This window comes from Ambystoma mexicanum, chromosome 5p, assembly GCF_040938575.1.
Source record: "Ambystoma mexicanum isolate Mex_15411 chromosome 5p, UKY_AmexF1_1, whole genome shotgun sequence".
Classification (NCBI taxonomy): domain Eukaryota; kingdom Metazoa; phylum Chordata; class Amphibia; order Caudata; family Ambystomatidae; genus Ambystoma; species Ambystoma mexicanum.
This window is the reverse complement of record NC_090930.1, coordinates 700,866,453-700,879,997: the sequence shown is the minus strand read 5'-3', so window position 1 is coordinate 700,879,997 and position 13,545 is coordinate 700,866,453. Positions and strand designations below refer to the sequence as shown.

The 13,545-nt window shown below is 42.1% G+C and overlaps 1 protein-coding gene across 1 annotated transcript in view; it reads right to left on the bottom strand.

Annotated features, from left to right (window-relative positions):
• Positions 1-13,545, bottom strand: part of LOC138481142 (gamma-aminobutyric acid receptor subunit gamma-4) — a 2,457,252-nt gene that overhangs the window by 305,799 nt on the left and 2,137,908 nt on the right. The gene's annotated exons all lie outside the window — the stretch shown is intronic.

Below are 13,545 nucleotides of genomic sequence, written 5' to 3'. Positions count from 1 at the left end.
CACCAATACTAAAAGCCGCCCTGGACGAGTGCGCAAAAAAGGAGACATAACTCCTAACAGCAAACTCGACCGCCTAAAGTAATGATGGGGAAATGTTAAACTGAAACTAAAAGAACACAGAATTGAAGAGAAATGAAATGAAGTAAACCACTTTGCAAAATCATAAAATTGATAAAAGCAAAAAAATAAATAAATAATAATAATTATCAACACTATCCTGCTGCTATCTTGTGAAAATGACTTGGTTCTGAGTGAACTGACTTCTTCCAGGACCCCCTATCCCAGGAAGGCCTCTGGATCATCTACCATTGGTACCATATGTGTTATTCGATCGCTGCTGAAGGATCGGGCATTGTGCTCGCCAATGACCTTCTTGTCTGCAGTACAGACATTGGTTCATGTGTACAGGACCCATCTGCGGATTACTGTGTGGTGCAAATTGTCCTCTAAACTGTGTATTCCCACCTCTAGTTCCTCTTACTATTTGCTGTAACAATACTTTTGTCTTCAAGTCTCCTTTCTGCTTTTCTATCCTCTCTTTTTCATTATTGACCCTATTTCTGTAATACTGAGCCATGTGCAACACTTCAGACTGTGATTTTGCTTGCCCGGCATTTTCGGAAGTCATAATTTGTGATTGGATATCAGGCAACAATCCACGCACACATTTGTCCACAAACATCCTTTTTCCTGACTCAGTTCTCAAATCATGACTGCTAAAATCCCAAAACACCAGACCGATTAAAAAACTTGGTAGCACCCTCAGATTTCCCCTGAAAGCAATCTGTAAGCTTGTCTCAAAGTATTCTTCTTTCTGGAACTGAAGTCTTCAATTTAGTTACTATTCAGTCGGGCAGTGTCAATATCATCTGTGGCGGTCTCTCACCAGCCTTCCTTTCTACATCTATCTGTACCATGTTAACCTATTTGTCACCCAATCCCGCCAAATCATCTACAATTCTAATCTAATCTAATCACAGGGAACAACAAGTCTTTATCACCCAGCGTGAAAACTGACGAATGAAAGACAGATTCAATTTCCTTGTAAAATCCTGTTGGATTCTTCCTAATATCTGGAATCGTCTGTCTAATGGTATTCACTTCCTGTATAGACAATGGGACATGAAAAAACTGTGAGACATAATAACCTTCAAAGGAACAAATGTTGGAGGAACTTCCCTCATTGGCAATTGAGAAGTAGGCAATTCTGAACGTTCGTTAAGCAACAAAGCTAAATCAAGTGACAAAGTAGTCAAAGCAGTATTGGGCAAAAATGCTCTCCTATAAATAACCATCAGATCTCCGGGACAACAAAACTTTTTCTTCATACACTCATCCTGCAGGTACTCTACCATTACCTGTAACACTTTCCTTTGTATAGCCGGAGTGTACTGACTAAAAGTGTCATATACTTCAATGGGAGGAGTTGAAACATCCAAAATCCATCTAAGCGCGTCTCTTGTGCAAATGCGCATCTCTTCACTCATTGGTTTACAAGAGGGAAGAAAATGTTTCTGCACATATGAAGAGTCCAATCTATCGTCATCCATATCATCATTCTGTAGTCGATCTAAATCCCTCTTAAACTCAAATACCCTCTCAACATGCTCATGTGCATTCTCCGCAGTGTCCCTTGAGTAAGCTAAGACATTCAAATCCCTCAACCCTTGTGGAACATCCATGTCTGTGAAATCCCTCCAAATTTCAGCCAAATGCATTCCCATCCCTTCTATCAAAGTATTATGTGAGGGAATACTTTCTTGGTCAGAGATTGAAGTTAAGGCAGTTGATTTTTCACCTTCTTCTATACATTTCTTAGCCCATGCATACAATTTTCTTTTTGTAACCTTTGATACTGTACTACGAGTCACTACTTTTGGATTGGCAGTCGCCCCTTCAATCACTACAAGTGAAGCAGAACCACTTGGAAAAGGAAGTTAAGACAAATCTTGTACAACAGGTAGTGGAGACACTACCGCTGGTGGTAAAGACGGAATTACAGGAACAGCAACCGTCAGTAAGGATGGACATGCAGAAGGGCGGACAACAACAGGAAGAGGAGCAACAACTGGAGGAGGAGCAACAACGGGAAGAATAGGAATAACAACGGGAGGAGGAGCAACAGCGGGAAGAGGTCAAACAGCAGGGAGAGTCACACAAGGAGGTGGTGCGGTGGCAACAGTCCTACATTCATTCAAAAGCTTATCGATGAATTCGTCTGAGGTATGAAAATCCTGAGATGGATATATTTTCTGTACCCCAAGTTGAAAAGCTCTATCCATGTTTCTCATAGATTCCGACTGTTTCTGTTGATCATACAATAATGCTTTCTCAGAGTTAGACATATGTCGACGTGTGTGTTTCTCTTTACTATTAAGTTGTTGCATAGCTTCCTTTCTCCAATTCTTAATTACATCAAATGCTGCAGGCCTAGCCTTTTTATTTTACAATATAGACTCTAAATACTCTATACAGGCAATTTGAAAACTTCCATAAACTGGCCACTGAAATTTGGAAGCATGTCTAATTTGTCTGGGGCAAATATCATTGAATACTATGTTACCAAGACCGTACTTACAGTACATAGTACATGCCGGCGAACCCTCAGGTGGTGCCGGTTGGCCATATACCAAAGATTGTCTCTCTCTGCGGAATAAACCCATGAAACAGGCAGACAATTTACCAGGCATGTCAGATCACTGTTGTTATCTGGCATTGTTTGAACATGCGAGTGCAAATCTACAATCAAATATCAGGACACTTAGGAATCGGGGCACGAGTCCCTGATTACAAAATGCAAAGGAAGTCTGATCGGATTAAAAAGGATCCTCGTGGTTGGCGATTTCGGCAAAGAGCCCGCCTCGATATGGGGACCCTCGTCAAGATGTCCTCACAAACCATGTGCTCACCGTCCAAGGATAGGATTGTGCAATACTGTTGAGGTGTCACGTCTCATACAAAGGTGCCCCTTTTTTCCCGCTCACTGATCCCGGTCCGATACCCGCGTCTTCTTTACAGCGAGGAGACATCAATCTTGAGGGTCCCTATTCAGGTGCCATCTGAAAGACCAAAGAAATATCCAGGCTTAGTACCACAAAATGAAATGCGCCAATCACGGTTTGAAAAGATACAAGAATCTTTTATTCTGTACAGTTTCAAAGCAAACAGATAGCTATCTGGCTCCCAACACCTCGGAATGTGTACCAGCAGACACAGAGGGACATGGAGGGAAGAATAGACTGTGCGGTTCTTTTTCCTCCATGCTTGACCCTGTTGCATGCGCTTTGCCGAGATGTTTGAGAGCTGTTGCTGCTGCCGCTGCATCTGTAAAACAAAGTGAGGGTATGGTTCTGGGCCACTCCTTAACCGTGATGGTACCTCACTCTGTAGACACTCTATTAAACAGAATGCAAACGCAACATCTCACATCAGCATGATTAACAAGATATGAGCTGATTCTATTTGCACCGCATATCGAAATTGAGAGATGTTGCGCATTAAATCCGGCCAAACTATTGCCTCTTCCGCAAGAAATTGCTTACAGTGACAAGACGTCACATGACTGCCTTTATACCACAGAGCAAGAAACTAAAGGCAGAATTGACTTAAATGATACACCATTAAAAGATCCACAAGGGGAGCTGTTTTGCGATCACTCCAGCTTTAAACTTCCAGATGGTACATCCACTGCTGCTTATGCCATCACTACATTAAGCACTATTGTGGAGACCAAGAGAATTCCGCAAAACTCCACACAGGCCGCAGAGGTTATTGCATTGACTCGAGCTTGTGAACTTTCTGAAGGGCTTAGTGTGAATATATTTACAGATAGTCAGTATGCCTTTGGGGTGGTTCACAACTTCGGTAGATTATGGGCAGAGCGATGTTTCTTGACCTCACATGGAACTAAGATACAACATGGCACTTTGATAGTTCGGCTACTCTCAGCACTTGCGTTTCCTACTCAACTAGCAATAATGAAGTGCGCTGCACAACGGAAAATAACAGAAGATGTGGGGAGAGGAAACGCTTTTCCTGACAGGATAGCCAAACAGACTGCCACCGATTTGCATTCCGAAATGTATGTAACGAGAGAAGTCAATAACATTTGTATAATAGACCAAGGAATTAATTGCATAAAAGACATTCAGGCTGATGCCACTCCAGAAGAGTTTAAGAAATGGGCTGAGGGTTTAGCAAGTTTAGACGATGAAGGATGTTGGGTAGATAATTCACAACAAAGGCTGATGCTACCCGATGCTTATGTCACCGTTATGATTACAATGGTTCATGGTCCAGCTCACATAGGTGCTAGGAAGATTTGTAAACTGTTAGAACCTGCCTGGGTGAATGTAAATATCTCAAAAGCTGCTGAGCATTTGGTCCTAAATTGCATGTTATGCTTACAGCATAATGTGGGGAAGGGTACATCGACACCGAGGGGTAGTTTTGGTCCCCCCTCTGTGCCTTTTGAGGTTATACATTTTGATTTCATTGAAATGGAGCGTTGTCAGAATTATAAATATGTTCTGGTAGTTATTTGTGCTTTCAGCAAATGGGTCAAAGCTTTCCCTTTAAAAGATGCCACTGCAATGACGATGGCAAAAACCATGCTAAAGGAATATTTTCCTAGGTTTGGTTTACCACAGGTCATTTGGTCAGACAATGGTCCACATTTCATCGCTGCTGTTATCCTGCAAGTATGCGCAGGATTACAGATCGATAAACGGTTCAATTGGGCCAGGCAAGCTCAAAGTGCCGGAGTTGTAGAACGCCACAACAGTATTTTGAAAATCAAATTGGCAAAAATGTGTGCCAGTAGCAATTTGAAATGGCCAGATGCCTTACCAATAGCTCTATTGTCCATGCGGATGGCCCCACAAATGAAGACTGGGCTCTCTCCCTATGAGATAATCATGGGGATGCCAGCCAATATTTTGAATATACCCAAGCCTAAGCAGTTAAAAGATGTAGAGCATTTGCTCCTTTCTGAGTACTGTGACCAGTTAACTCAAAACTTGTATTTGATTTATCAACAGGTGCGACAAACCCTCCCAGTAAAATACGAGGGTCCAGACTCTGACCTGGCATGTGGGTGCTCGTCAAGGCATTTAAAAGAGCAATATGTGTCACACGTCACTGAAAATGACTGTTTCAAGTCCTATTAAAGTCCTATTGGCCACACAGACCGCTGTACGAGTAGAAGGAAAACAACACTGGATTCACACAACTCACATCAAGAAGATACCTTTTCCTCTGCCTCACGATGAAGGAGAGGCAGAGGAAAAGTTCTGCATCACAAATCTGTTGTAAACGGTACCGAGGGTGTCCTGGAAATCCTTCCTGAGCCCGTGAGGCCTGGGGAGACTGCCGCTTTACCTTCAAGTTCTTCTTCGGATCTGTCTGCACCATTGAGCAATCTTGCTTCTGCTCCATCACTTCCTTTAGGAAGCAGCGACATCCTGTTCGCAGATCACACCCTACTTAGAATCTGTGCCCACAAGGAATCATCCATGAGCCAGATCCTTGTCCCTCTTTTGCTGGGAAAAAAAATAAACAAGAGGCAGGGACCGGCAAAGTTACTTTCAAGCAAGATAGGTCACGGTGTCAGGAGCCACCGATGGATGAACTAAAAGAGCCTAATGGAGAGGCTTCTAAACAGACTCTGAGAAACAATGTCCTTTCCTAAATATACTCATGTGGAACAAGCTATTGGTCTTGTGACTGACAAGTAATCTGTACATCAAATTTCATGGTTCCTGAGGACCTATTGTTTTTTAATCATGGTACTGCTCTGCCTAACAATTATATTTGCACTTGGGTTTTGGTATTTGGAAGGGGTGCGTCCGCTTGAGACTTTGTTACCTACTGAAATTATCTCCACTGTGTCTCCACCTTTCGTGCATCTGCACACTTTTCCTCCTCAAGACTCCCAACATAGACAGGGTTATCATAATAACACTCTTTTACTGATCATGAATGCGACCTATGCAATTCTAAACAGAACAAATTGCTGGGTGTGTTCACACTTGCCACAACACGGGGAAAAGGGGTTGGGCTAGTATATTCATCCTCTTCCTCTAACTACTGCATACTATGCCTCACTAAAAGCATTATTCTTTGGTCATTGGAATGACAGTATTTCTGGGAACTGTGATGGGACTAAATTGAATGAGCTCGAAAATCGAGTCCTGACACCTTTGGGATGTTCCCTTTTTGCAAGTAGGAGCACACTCAATGTTGCTTCTCTTAGGCTTTCTGATAGACTCTCTAGACCTTTTCAATCACTGATTTCTTTCAAGATGGCACCCGTAGGCAACCGGGATGCCATGCTTCCTTCATATTCTATCAATCATAACCCCAACTCTGTTTCTTTCTGTATACAAATGAATGGTTCTCAGCCAATGGGTACATTTGAGGGTTGTACCAACATTGCAAATCTAACCAGTGAGGACAGACTTCTGTATGTAGGAGATCCAGTTTACTTTGTTTGTGACAATGAAGCTTATCCTTGGTTACCTAGATTGGCAGGGTACTTGTTATTTGGGTATCTTGTTACCAGTGGTATGTGTGACAAGCACCTCTGACGTCTCTAGAGCTCGTCCAAGGCGGGATGAGAATGGTGATACTCCTTCACAAGTCATGGGTGATGTAGCAAAATCCTTTGTGCCATTTTGGGGACAAATAATGAACTCTGAGGATATCAGTAGACTAGCAAGGGTACCTGAGAAAACCATCAACAGAACCACCGATATACTGTACAACATGATGCTAGAGCAAAAGGCCATTCGATTAGTGGCCCTTCAAAATAGGATGGTGTTAGGCGTCATCCTAGCTGAGTGTGGTGGGATATGTAAATTGGTGGGACTCCTCCCCTACTCCTCCCCTACCACATTCAAGGCAATACAAAATCTGCATACCTTGAATATGGAAGTACCTTGAATATGGAAGTACATGTCCCTGAGGGAAACTAGGATCCAGTGCTTGGTTCTGGGACTTGTTACGTTCATGGGGTTGGAAGCTCTTTGCAGTCCCCATGATAGTTCTTCGTGTTCTAATGTTGTTGTTGCTGTATAAAATGGCTTCCTGCATGTGTTCGATGTTAGGAGGATGTTGTGTACAAACAATAGGTACATTGGGACCAAAAGTACATGCACCCTAGAAAACTGCTAACGTTTTTGTAATGAAGCATATTACTATCAAGGAACTCATGGTGATTGATATTTCTGAAGAATGTGATTTAGGAGGTACGGACATTGAGATGTGGGGTTTTGAGAAAGCAAATGTTTGAGTAATGCTCTTTTCTTATGCCAAAAGGAGGGTTTGTTAAACTGTATTCATATAATACCTCCTTGTTATGAATATTGGCCTAAGAAAACCGCGTTCGTAATTTACCGATTTTTGATCAACATCGCCACCATTTTACAAATTATTCACCATTTTGATTTCGACTCCTGCCTTGTGTTCTAAAATGGTGGATTGTGTTTTCAACTTGCAGCCGAACCGAATGACCTTTGAGTTTTGTTAATGTTTAGGCTGACCGAGAGCAGACTGTTTGTTCAATGCAAAGAAACTTTGTGACTCGAATGAACTGCAATCCATGTATTGTCTGTGCTCACAAGCCTCATCCTCATATAAACAATGAGACAATCCAGAACAAACTCAGATTGTGTGCTTTTGCTGAACTACATTGTAACGACTCTTGAAACAAGGCTTACTGTGGATCAGAGAACCAACGGTACCATTGTGACTTCATGGACATGCAAACTTGTTAAATCCATTGTACAATATTGTAATATTTGACATGTGAACTGGGCACGTACCCTAGCATGTAACTTGTTAGTTTAGTGAGGGGCTGGACAATGTTTGAAAAACTGTATAAAAGCGTCAGTGTTAAGATGTCCAGCACTCTCACCCCTCAATGTGTCTGCTGGTACACCCAGCGAGGTGTTGGGAGCCAGATAGCTATCTGTTTGCTTTGAAACTGTACAGAATAAAAGATACTTGTATCTTTTCGACCCATGATTGGTGTATTTAATTTTGTGGTACTAAGCCTCGATATTTCTTTGGTCTTTCATATTCTTGTCTAATAGTCCAAATACACAGTCTGTCTCTGTCTAAACCTATGCTTGCCCTCACTCTATAAAAAAATGGGATAGGAGGTATTTTCAAAACAAGAACAAAAGGTGGTTCAACAAAAAGTGGAAGGTTTGTTTCAGGTGGTCTTCTCACCAAGTGCTGTGTGGTCAAGGTCACACAAATTAGTTCAATTAACAGGACTGTTCGCAAGACTTCCACAGGCCCTGGGTAGTTATCCTAACTACCTTCAATGTCTTTAAGTTCTGTGAGGTTCATTCCCCAAGCTTCAGCTTATTAAAAATTTCAAAAACACCATGGAATAATTGTGACAGTAACTTTTGTAACCTTCTTGCGGTTCAATTCCGCACACTTCAATCCTTTCAACAGTACAACACAAATAACAAGTCTTTAACTTCGTTGGGTCTCTTAGGATTCCCCTCCCCAAGCTGAGGCCTCTTTCCAACCTTTAAACACAAAGTCACAATTATCAGGATGTCTACTTTGTCAGGACTCTCAGGGTTCCCTTACCCAAGCTTTAGGCCTCTTCCAGTTTTCAAACACAAACTATAACACATCACAGTTCATTCCTGATTTCACAGGCAACCCTTCCCCAGGTTTGGGCCCTTTTCATTCAGAAAACGAATTCTTCTGGTTAAAAGTTACCTTTTCCTTAGTGACAACCTTTTTCATATACCATAGTCAGAGGCTATTTGCTTTTTCTGGGTGCAACCACTCTGACGCTTTCTGTCCCTCTCTTTGTTCTCTTGCTTTTTCTTTTCTTGCTTCTTTCCTTTCAGTGCACACTTGCACTGTTTACTCTTGCTCTTCTTATCTTGCCCCTGGTACCTGTTCTTTATTCTCTCTGTGCTACCTTGCACCTCCTTTTACCTTTTTTTGGGCCCTCTCTCGTTACGGGACACTCACCCCGTAACGAGAGGGACCACTCGCACCCTTTTTGCTTGCGGTTTCCTCGTGCGTTTCTGCTTCGATTGGTCTGGTGGTCGCTTTTCCGCTCCGATCTGCTGTTTAACTTTCCACTTCACTTTGGCTCACAGCTTGTGCTTTCAGCCTTTTATGCTTTCTGCTTTTCTGTGGCTTTCTGCTGCACTTTCAGCTTTCACACTCTCTGCTTTTCTTTTGGTTTCAGCGGTGCTTCTGCTTTCATACTTTCCTTTCTTTGCACTTTGCAATTTCGTGCCGCTTTCACTGTCTGTGCCTTTCTCCCGCTCTGCTCTCGTCCAAACGGATGCTCCCAAGTTTCTCTCACATTCTCCACGAAACTCACTGGTCTAAAATATTTTAGAAAACATTTGTGCGGATTTGTCAAATGGCACCAAATGTATAAACCTTCCAAATATTTTGGACCCCTTTAACATTGTCCCCTCTTGATAAAAAATCACCGTACCATGCAGGGCCATTCAGGTTCAGGTCTTAAATAATATTGCAGTTTTATTGAGTGGTGCCAAAATTATAAGCATGCCAAAAACTTCTTTTCACTGATCCTGTAATGCAGAAATATTCATGTATGCCAGTGAACATCTGAGATGTTCACGAACACCCTAGGAATGTCCCCAAACATCTGACATCTCACGGACATTAGAGATGAAAAAAAAAACACCTGATTTTTGGCTTTTTATGGTCTTATTCCATCCCATCCTCATCACCACTCAACTACCCAGAGACTGTTTCATTAATTTGACAAGTGCAATGTTGTGTTGTTTAATATGTTTTTACTGCAATGTCCCCAGACTGCCAATCAGCTAACATGTATGATGTTTGTGAATGTCACACTGCTCTCTGATTGATCCAGAGGTGTCCACGAACTCTGAATCAGGAAATGAGTCTGTGGACTGGACCAAGATATCATACTTTTTTTTACCTACCTTTTGCCCATTTTTTTAAATACTACTTGACAAATCTACACCAAATACACAAAAACACAGTTTGAGGACCGAGCCGCCGCTCCTGGCACAAGTTTGGTGCAAAATTGAAAAGTGGTTTGGGCTGTAGGCGCGAGCACATTTCATATATATTGTTTGTACTAGCACAAGTGTGTAGTAAGTGTTCAATTGTTAGCTAGTTATTACATGTTTAACATTACCCAAAACACTGATAAGGTATCATTCATTATTTCACTATCCAAAATTACAAGATTATAAACATCCATTGCCTTTGTTTATGAATGATTAGGTTCCTGTAGTAACAACACTCCAATATAATGTTTTGTTTATATGAGCACATTCTTTAATAGATTAAGTAGTTCAGGATAGGTCTCCCAATCACCCCTGACATCTTGTTACCAACATTATAAATACCAGCCCTTGTAGGGACTTTTCATACAAATTCATTTCACATGTGATGTCATCAGTGATATCATAAATCACATTTGTGATGTCATCTTTGATGCCCTGGGTGTTAGTCTTAGCAGTTCACAGTGGTAGGGCGAATTATGGTTGCTTAGTTTACCATAGCTGGTGAATTTCTGAGGTTTTTCGGTTATACTTGTAACCATAATGTCCCTTTAAAACATCTTTTTCATTGAATTTCCTAGGTTTTTATTAGTGCAACATAACCATAATGTCCCTTTACCAAAGTTTTCAGTGAATTTTATGGATTTTTACCAGTGCATGCTACTTTCCTACAACTTACTAATATCATACTTACCCCAACATAGCAACATTTCTGTCCAATTTACCAAGTTTCACCTTAAAACTCTCCCATTTCCCATTTTAACACTTCTATACACTTTTTGCAACATTTTCCACTGTTTTTACGTGCATCGACGTCCGCTAATGTCTGACGTCATTGCAGACTTTTCAGACAGTGTCACGTGACCGGACGTGCGCACGTGGCATGACATGTTTGCGGACATGTCTGCACTTTGCAATTGGGTCCGTGCTTCGCGGACAGTTCAGAACAAGCACTTTCTACCGATCTAGCAACTTTCAAGCTGGAACTGTTCCCCTTGCACAGCTCCCACACCTATTTTACTCATGATCCATTAACAATCTAGTACAGAGCACATACTTGGAAGAATATTAGCAAAAGTGCGATTTATCCTAAACATGGCATCAGCTATTGCCATCCCTCCTTTCCAAGAGCCACCACTAGCTGGAGGACCTACACAACAAAGACAATGAAGAAGACCAAGAAGATGAAGTAGAGGAAGTGCCTACCTCTAGCACCAAGAGAGAATCATGGGTGTGGCAGTTCTTTACCACTGTTGGGAATGTACCAAAGGATAAATCTTAAAAAAAGAAATGTACTAAGTGCAACGTTTTACTCAGTCGCAGACTACCTGGACACTACTCGTACTACTCTTAGCAAGTAGTAGGCTGCCTTCCTCCACTTCATCTTCCTCAACCAATACTGTAACCACACAGCCTACTTCTGTGGGACACACAATCCCATCAGCTTCCTTTCAAGCAATAAAAGAGGAAGTTGATATATATCTTTTGAAGACAACAGTCTTCTATATGCGGTGGAGGGGGCAATTCCAAAGTGCTTTTGAAGCTGTAATCAAGGCGCATGGGAAACATTGCCCCCTACCTTAGAGCTAACAAACGTGCAACATCTTCCCCTGTCCACCTACCCCTCCATATTAATGCTTGGTGCCTCTTCCCTCATTCCCCCCCCCACCTTACATTCTAACCTCTCCTGCAAAAAAAATCAAACAAAAAACTAAAACCTTTCACAGTTAAAAAAGAGAACTAAAAAAAATCTTATGGACTCCATGTACTTTACATTTGTCAGTAAAGAACATAGACTCAAAACCATTTTCCAACATTTGTATTAGCATTTTGTATTGTGTTAATGGGAATAATGTGGCGTTCAACCCCCGTTCTAGGGACTGGAATGGGGGATAACGGCCCGCCAGACCAAGTTATCACACCCAAGCGAAGCTAGGTCAGATAACAAGGGCTCTGGACCATTATTCCCCGTTCTACCTCCTGCAATACAGGATGAAGGCCATTACCACTCCGGGTTGCCAAAGTGGTAACCCGGGGTGCTAAAAAAAAAGAAAAAAAAGATTTTTCTTCCTACACCAGGACGCATACAGCGTCCCGCTGTGGGAAGGAAAATCCTTTTCCATAATGACCACCACGCCTCGCTTTTCACCATCCAATCAGCAGATGTGTCCGATGTCCACAGACCTCACGTTGCCCTCTAGACCAATCGGATGCCCATCTGCGGACTGAAAAGGGAAGTGAGTCTGCAGACTGAACCCATATATCACCACTTTATGTTTACCTACTTTTTGGTTGTTTTTTTAAAAAAAAAAGGAATGGACGGATTCACACCAAATTTACAAAATCATGCTTTTGAGACCAAGCCACCGCTCCTGCCGCAAATTTGTTGAACATTTGTCCAGCTGTTTGGGCTGTAGGCATAAGCAAAATTTCATTGTGTCTTAGGGAAAAACCACACATTTTGTGACCCCCCTATAATTCCCCGCCTTGACGAAACCTCACCAAACTTTGCAGGCTAGATGTGAGAGGGCCACATACATATTTTGCAAAGTTTTGTGAGGGGTGGAGAACGTTATAAGCCACCCAAAACGAGCTCCTCCGATGGGTTTAGCTACTTATCCATAACTACAGGGCCCTGTAATATATATATGTGTTTATGTTTTACACATATGCCTATATTTTAACAAAGTACACCATATGCAATCAACTATACTAGAAAGCACTACAAAAAAATCAAAACCTTTAAAGAAAACACAAAATATGCAGAATGTACATGATGCAAACACTACTGGGTAATGTAACCGGTGAAAAGCAAGAAATTGCAACAATGTCCATTTAAAAGGGTATGTTATTTTGAAGAAAAAGGTGCAATAGGGTGGCTTGCTAGTCTGTAGGGCCACAAAAGTGCACCGGATGGCAGGGCCTGTTAAATGTACCTAATTATGTTCTTTGGTGGTTCCACAGTGTTCAACAAGGCTTTTGTGTGCCAAAGCAGCACTGTGGCTCTAGTATTGGTTGGAACATCTTTGAATGCTGTTAGAATGTGGTTTGACCCTGTGTAGGAAGGTCCCCATTAGTGGTTCGAAGGGCATTGAATGTGGTTTCTACCTGTGTGAACAGGGTTTCTGTGCTGGTGCGAATTCTGTTTGAACCTGTGTAAACAGGGGCCCTGTATTGGTTTGAAGAGCATTGAAAGCGGTTTCAATCTGTTTCAAACCTGTGTGAAGCATGATTCGATGTTGTTTGGAGGGGTTCTGAATGCAGTTTGAAGATGTGCAAACAGGATTCCAGCTGCTTTGTCTTCTCAGGTGCTCTGAGTCCCAGTTGAGAGGCTCAGGGACAAAATAGGTCGTTTTGCTGTTCACTCCCACTCCAGGGAGTCTGGTTGACACCTACAGGGCTCCTTCACATCCAGTGTTACGCCTGGGTACTGGTGCAGCTGACCAGAGAGTGCAGGTCTTGGTCCAACAGCAGTCAATGCCAATATTTCCAAGCA